Raw genomic sequence first — 6,000 nt, 5'->3', positions numbered from 1 at the left:
TGCACGCTTGCATTTAAGGGTAACTACACCCCAAAATCTAAATGTCTTACATTTTTCCCAGACCTCACAAATGGTCACCTGATAGGGTTTAAACATTGTTGTGGACATAGAACATCCAATTGTGCTGTTTTGCTATTAAAAAGGTGTACTTTTGAGAGCGAAAACCTGCCAAAACAGGGACAAACGGTCAACGGGGAAATCTAAACGGAGAAAAGGGAACTTGGGAATTAACGGAATCAGGCAAAACATTGAAGGGATTTTATAGTGCCCTAATGGACTACAGACATTGACTGTCTCCTAGACTAAAAACAAAGGCTGCATGTACTGCCTATATTTTGAGGGAAACGCACTGTCCATTATTTGATTTGATTTATCAGGGCAGGGCAGCACACACAAACTGCATTTAGTCCAATAACAATCCATGATATTATTAGGGTGATAAATAAAAGGCAGTTGCTCCATGACACAAGAGCACGCTCTACTGGGACAAAAAGCTTACAGCACCTGGTATTCCCAGGCGGTCTCCCATCCAAGTACTAACCAGGCCCGACCCTGCTTAGCTTCCGAGATCGGACGAGATCGGGCGTATTCAGGCTGGTATGGCCGTAAGCGAGGGAACAACTCTTGGTACACTATATAAAGTCAATGTGTCACTCACTCTGAAAGGGACACAGAAACGTATCCACTTTGTGACACAAACTGAAGAAGCTCAACCCTTGCTTACATTTCCAATATATATATATATATATATATATATATTAATTTTTGAGTCTTGTTGGGGGGAAGAGGGCATATCCTATGTTGATTTATGACAAGTTCATTGACTAGGGCCCTATAAAATAGGCGTTGCGGACCGAATCACGGAATCCAGACATTAAACCGAAATTCAACAATATTCAAACATTTATTGAACTTAGTAAGAAATCAACTAAATCTATTCAACTTGTTAGAAAACGCATTCATTTGCCCAAGTCAATCATAAGACATGAACAAAATGCATCAGTGATTCGTATTTCCATGAACTTTCTGAAACGGCACAGGAATGCCCCTGTCTGTGTGCATGTGTGCGGTGCGCGCGTATGTCTACACTTTGTGTAGCCGTTAGCGATGATGCTAATGATAACCTTCTTCTGGTAGGGAAGGAATGGCTTTCCCCAAAACCTTCGCAAGTAAATGTTAACTACAAAGTAGCCTATGCCTGCCTGGCAGAATTATACCGTGATCATTTGCATCACTCCAGTTGCCATTTGTTCTACAGCAACACCGCTTAACCAAACAAAGGTCTCTTCCTGGTGCACGCTTGCATTTAAGGGTAACTACACCCCAACATCTAAATGTCTTACATTTTTCCCAGACCTCACAAATGGTCACCTGATAGGGTTTAAACATTGTTGTGGACATAGAACATCCAATTGTGCTGTTTTGCTATTAAAAAGGTGTACTTTTGAGAGCGAAAACCTGCCAAAACAGGGACAAACGGTCAACGGGGAAATCTAAACGGAGAAAAGGGAACTTGGGAATTAACGGAATCAGGCAAAACATTGAAGGGATTTTATAGTGCCCTAATGGACTACAGACATTGACTGTCTCCTAGACTAAAAACAAAGGCTGCATGTACTGCCTATATTTTGAGGGAAACGCACTGTCCATTATTTGATTTGATTTCAGGGCAGGGCAGCACACACAAACTGCATTTAGTCCAATAACAATCCATGATATTATTAGGGTGATAAATAAAAGGCAGTTGCTCCATGACACAAGAGCACGCTCTACTGGGACAAAAAGCTTACAGCACCTGGTATTCCCAGGCGGTCTACCATCCAAGTACTAACCAGGCCCGACCCTGCTTAGCTTCCGAGATCAGACGAGATCGGGCGTATTCAGGCTGGTATGGCCGTAAGCGAGGGAACAACTCTTGGTACACTATATAAAGTCAATGTGTCACTCACTCTGAAAGGGACACAGAAACGTATCCACTTTGTGACACAAACTGAAGAAGCTCAACCCTTGCTTACATTTCCAATATATATATATATATATATAATTATATATTTGAGTCTTGTTGGGGGGAAGAGGGCATATCCTATGTTGATTTATGACAAGTTCATTGACTAGGGCCCTATAAAATAGGCGTTGCGGACCGAATCACGGAATCCAGACATTAAACCGAAATTCAACAATATTCAAACATTTATTGAACTTAGTAAGAAATCAACTAAATCTATTCAACTTGTTAGAAAACGCATTCATTTGCCCAAGTCAATCATAAGACATGAACAAAATGCATCAGTGATTCGTATTTCCATGAACTTTCTGACACGGCACAGGAATGCCCCTGTCTGTGTGCATGTGTGCGGTGCGCGCGTATGTCTACACTTTGTGTAGCCGTTAGCGATGATGCTAATGATAACCTTCTTCTGGTAGGGAAGGAATGGCTTTCCCCAAAACCTTCGCAAGTAAATGTTAACTACAAAGTAGCCTATGCCTGCCTGGCAGAATTATACCGTGATCATTTGCATCACTCCAGTTGCCATTTGTTCTACAGCAACACCGCTTAACCAAACAAAGGTCTCTTCCTGGTGCATGCTTGCATTTAAGGGTAACTACACCCCAAAATCTAAATGTCTTACATTTTTCCCAGACCTCACAAATGGTCACCTGATAGGGTTTAAACATTGTTGTGGACATAGAACATCCAATTGTGCTGTTTTGCTATTAAAAAGGTGTACTTTTGAGAGCGAAAACCTGCCAAAACAGGGACAAACGGTCAACGGGGAAATCTAAACGGAGAAAAGGGAACTTGGGAATTAACGGAATCAGGCAAAACATTGAAGGGATTTTATAGTGCCCTAATGGACTACAGACATTGACTGTCTCCTAGACTAAAAACAAAGGCTGCATGTACTGCCTATATTTTGAGGGAAACGCACTGTCCATTATTTGATTTGATTGTCAGGGCAGGGCAGCACACACAAACTGCATTTAGTCCAATAACAATCCATGATATTATTAGGGTGATAAATAAAAGGCAGTTGCTCCATGACACAAGAGCACGCTCTACTGGGACAAAAAGCTTACAGCACCTGGTATTCCCAGGCGGTCTCCCATCCAAGTACTAACCAGGCCCGACCCTGCTTAGCTTCCGAGATCGGACGAGATCAGGCGTATTCAGGCTGGTATGGCCGTAAGCGAGGGAACAACTCTTGGTACACTATATAAAGTCAATGTGTCACTCACTCTGAAAGGGACACAGAAACGTATCCACTTTGTGACACAAACTGAAGAAGCTCAACCCTTGCTTACATTTCCAATATATATATATATATATATATATATATATAAAATTTTTGAGTCTTGTTGGGGGGGGGAAGAGGGCATATCCTATGTTGATTTATGACAAGTTCATTGACTAGGGCCCTATAAAATAGGCGTTGCGGACCGAATCACGGAATCCAGACATTAAACCGAAATTCAACAATATTCAAACATTTATTGAACTTAGTAAGAAATCAACTAAATCTATTCAACTTGTTAGAAAACGCATTCATTTGCCCAAGTCAATCATAAGACATGAACAAAATGCATCAGTGATTCGTATTTCCATGAACTTTCTGAAACGGCACAGGAATGCCCCTGTCTGTGTGCATGTGTGCGGTGCGCGCGTATGTCTACACTTTGTGTAGCCGTTAGCGATGATGCTAATGATAACCTTCTTCTGGTAGGGAAGGAATGGCTTTCCCCAAAACCTTCGCAAGTAAATGTTAACTACAAAGTAGCCTATGCCTGCCTGGCAGAATTATACCGTGATCATTTGCATCACTCCAGTTGCCATTTGTTCTACAGCAACACCGCTTAACCAAACAAAGGTCTCTTCCTGGTGCACGCTTGCATTTAAGGGTAACTACACCCCAAAATCTAAATGTCTTACATTTTTCCCAGACCTCACAAATGGTCACCTGATAGGGTTTAAACATTGTTGTGGACATAGAACATCCAATTGTGCTGTTTTGCTATTAAAAAGGTGTACTTTTGAGAGCGAAAACCTGCCAAAACAGGGACAAACGGTCAACGGGGAAATCTAAACGGAGAAAAGGGAACTTGGGAATTAACGGAATCAGGCAAAACATTGAAGGGATTTTATAGTGCCCTAATGGACTACAGACATTGACTGTCTCCTAGACTAAAAACAAAGGCTGCATGTACTGCCTATATTTTGAGGGAAACGCACTGTCCATTATTTGATTTGATATCAGGGCAGGGCAGCACACACAAACTGCATTTAGTCCAATAACAATCCATGATATTATTAGGGTGATAAATAAAAGGCAGTTGCTCCATGACACAAGAGCACGCTCTACTGGGACAAAAAGCTTACAGCACCTGGTATTCCCAGGCGGTCTCCCATCCAAGTACTAACCAGGCCCGACCCTGCTTAGCTTCCCGAGATCGGACGAGATCGGGCGTATTCAGGCTGGTATGGCCGTAAGCGAGGGAACAACTCTTGGTACACTATATAAAGTCAATGTGTCACTCACTCTGAAAGGGACACAGAAACGTATCCACTTTGTGACACAAACTGAAGAAGCTCAACCCTTGCTTACATTTCCAATATATATATATATATATATATATATATATATTTTGAGTCTTGTTGGGGGGAAGAGGGCATATCCTATGTTGATTTATGACAAGTTCATTGACTAGGGCCCTATAAAATAGGCGTTGCGGACCGAATCACGGAATCCAGACATTAAACCGAAATTCAACAATATTCAAACATTTATTGAACTTAGTAAGAAATCAACTAAATCTATTCAACTTGTTAGAAAACGCATTCATTTGCCCAAGTCAATCATAAGACATGAACAAAATGCATCAGTGATTCGTATTTCCATGAACTTTCTGAAACGGCACAGGAATGCCCCTGTCTGTGTGCATGTGTGCGGTGCGCGCGTATGTCTACACTTTGTGTAGCCGTTAGCGATGATGCTAATGATAACCTTCTTCTGGTAGGGAAGGAATGGCTTTCCCCAAAACCTTCGCAAGTAAATGTTAACTACAAAGTAGCCTATGCCTGCCTGGCAGAATTATACCGTGATCATTTGCATCACTCCAGTGGCCATTTGTTCTACAGCAACACCGCTTAACCAAACAAAGGTCTCTTCCTGGTGCACGCTTGCATTTAAGGGTAACTACACCCCAAAATCTAAATGTCTTACATTTTTCCCAGACCTCACAAATGGTCACCTGATAGGGTTTAAACATTGTTGTGGACATAGAACATCCAATTGTGCTGTTTTGCTATTAAAAAGGTGTACTTTTGAGAGCGAAAACCTGCCAAAACAGGGACAAACGGTCAACGGGGAAATCTAAACGGAGAAAAGGGAACTTGGGAATTAACGGAATCAGGCAAAACATTGAAGGGATTTTATAGTGCCCTAATGGACTACAGACATTGACTGTCTCCTAGACTAAAAACAAAGGCTGCATGTACTGCCTATATTTTGAGGGAAACGCACTGTCCATTATTTGATTTGATTGATCAGGGCAGGGCAGCACACACAAACTGCATTTAGTCCAATAACAATCCATGATATTATTAGGGTGATAAATAAAAGGCAGTTGCTCCATGACACAAGAGCACGCTCTACTGGGACAAAAAGCTTACAGCACCTGGTATTCCCAGGCGGTCTCCCATCCAAGTACTAACCAGGCCCGACCCTGCTTAGCTTCCGAGATCGGACGAGATCGGGCGTATTTTTTTTTTTTTTTTTTTATTGTAAAATATTCATCAAATACACTTATATTATACCATGTACAGTGTTATATACAAAAAACCATACACTAGAAACTATTCTACCATAGGCAGGCGAACAATTCACCCCCTATCAAATCAAAGAACCCAAAGAAATAAAAACAAAAACCTAGTATACAAAAACCAGACATGACTAAGACATATCAAATTCCACATATTAAATAGGCAGATTTAAAAGCATCTCC

General features: G+C 41.4%; 4 non-coding genes across 4 annotated transcripts; all 4 read right to left on the bottom strand.

Annotated features, from left to right (window-relative positions):
- Positions 1 to 492: 492 nt before the first annotated feature.
- LOC121565202 lies at positions 493 to 611 on the bottom strand. Its single transcript, XR_006000462.1, has one exon. It is a non-coding gene; the product is annotated as a 5S ribosomal RNA (ribosomal RNA).
- A 1,172-nt stretch (positions 612 to 1,783) lies between these two features.
- LOC121565201 lies at positions 1,784 to 1,902 on the bottom strand. Its single transcript, XR_006000461.2, has one exon. It is a non-coding gene; the product is annotated as a 5S ribosomal RNA (ribosomal RNA).
- A 1,169-nt stretch (positions 1,903 to 3,071) lies between these two features.
- Positions 3,072 to 3,190, bottom strand: LOC121565186. The gene has a single exon (XR_006000451.2). It is a non-coding gene; the product is annotated as a 5S ribosomal RNA (ribosomal RNA).
- Positions 3,191 to 4,368: 1,178 nt separating this feature from the next.
- On the bottom strand, positions 4,369 to 4,488 carry LOC121563213. The gene has a single exon (XR_005999816.2). It is a non-coding gene; the product is annotated as a 5S ribosomal RNA (ribosomal RNA).
- Between the last annotated feature and the right edge of the window lie 1,512 nt (positions 4,489 to 6,000).

Source organism: Coregonus clupeaformis, unplaced genomic scaffold, assembly GCF_020615455.1.
Source record: "Coregonus clupeaformis isolate EN_2021a unplaced genomic scaffold, ASM2061545v1 scaf1713, whole genome shotgun sequence".
NCBI lineage: Eukaryota > Metazoa > Chordata > Actinopteri > Salmoniformes > Salmonidae > Coregonus > Coregonus clupeaformis.
The sequence above is the reverse complement of the archived record's forward strand: the minus strand, read 5'-3'. Positions and strand labels throughout refer to the sequence as shown.